Raw genomic sequence first — 1958 nt, forward strand, 5'->3', positions numbered from 1 at the left:
TAGATTTAAATTTTATATTTCACATCTTTGAATGTTTCATCATTGATGTAGGTAATCCTTTGGTGGCGTAAAACAATTTCACATGGCAATAGAGCCCAACTGGCCAGTGGCTGTCCTCCATTTGGAGGCTGCTGCCAAACAGCCTAGGTGGGTTCTGTAAAATACAGGTTATTTTTAAAAGCTAGTGCCCTAATAAGCCTTCGTAATGCCTTAGTAGAAATAGGGAACAAGGTTCACTGAAGCTTTCATGCTTCTTAAGTTTTTTATGCACTACTTATATGGAAATGATCTTATGACCGACCTGATCTTAACTGGTTACCAAAGCCCACAGACATAACACATTATATGCTGGTACTAACCTTGAGACTCTGATGTTGAAATCTCAATTACAATTTGTAATGGCTAGGCATTACTTGTGCACTGAACTATTACACAGTAAAGATATAAGGATGGTGGTACCTATCTTACAGTACAGTATGGTATACCTTTGTATACAGAAACCCTTACCCCCTCCATCCCGACCCAAAAATCGACGGACCCAAAAGGAAAGTTTAACCGGTCATGTCTTATTTTAATTTATATTCTTATTTTTATGAAACATGATAATATGGAGTGAAACGAAATGAAATGAAATGAAGATGATTAATTTGAGACATTAATCAACTGGAATGAAAATAAATGAAATGAGATGAGATGATATGGAATGAAATATAGTCTCCGTAAAATGGTGGTCATTTACTGAAAAATTTTCAGTGGACTTTTAGGATCCCGAGAAGTTGCGTCCAGCGGCTTTGTTGCATATTCTCACATTTGTGCACTTTCATACTTTCACAGATAGTAAACAGTTAATAAACCACCGTTATTACACATTTAAACCTGAAGAAACACTGAATAGACAAAATATATCAAATCATACAACTTCACTCCTTGCGTTCCCGCCAAAAAGTCCTGTCCCTTTTTTAAGGGATTTTATGACCTGGTAAATAAGACTTTTAAGTCATATCTTATTTAATATAAACTCTTATTATTATCAATAATATCGTCCATAATTATTAATAAAATATTTTGTGTCTCAGGAATGTGGACAAGATAGGATCATAATAATAAATTACATTATTATTTTTGCAACGTTTCGGTCTTTTATTAGACCTTCATCGGGCATCTGAAAATTACACATATTGATAACCAACAATATAAAAATAACAATTGTCAACACTACAATATTTATGTAATTCAATGTAATTTGTTATTATGATCCTATCTTGTCCACATTCCTGAGATACAAAATATTTTATAAATTCTTATTTTTATGAAAAATGATAATATGGAGTGAAATGAAATGAATATGACTAATTTGAGACAATTCAACTGGGATGAAATCAAATGAAATGGGATGAAATAGAATTCATACATTTTCCCAAATTTGTGCACTTTCACAGATATTTAACAGTTAATAAACCACCGTTACTACACACTTAAAGTGCCTTATTCACGATCCATCTTGCTGTACGTCCCGCCAAGGCCATGCACGATGCACGATGCATTTAGCGCTTTATTCACGATCCATCACGGCTGTACGTCAGCTCAAGGCCGCAATTAATAATAATTATCGACGTACGTCAAGCCTATTCATGATCCTTTTGCATCGTGCATCGTGCATGGCCTTGGCGGGACGTACAGCAAGATGGATCGTGAATAAGGCACTTAAGGCTTCGTCAAACAGAACGCGTAATTAGCGCGCGTCAGAGCGCTACGCTATGACGCCGAGATGTGTTGTACTACTACGGTAACCCAGGTAAGCCAGGAGCGCTATAGCGCTGGCGCTCTGTTTGACGGTATGATCCCGGCGTCATAACGCGTTTAGCGCTCTGACGCGCGCTAAGTACGCGTTCTGTTTGACGAAGGCTTTAAACCTGAATAAACACTAAGTAAACAAAATAAAACAAATCACACAACTT

Source organism: Bombyx mori, chromosome 13 (genome assembly GCF_030269925.1).
Source record: "Bombyx mori chromosome 13, ASM3026992v2".
Taxonomy (NCBI): domain Eukaryota; kingdom Metazoa; phylum Arthropoda; class Insecta; order Lepidoptera; family Bombycidae; genus Bombyx; species Bombyx mori.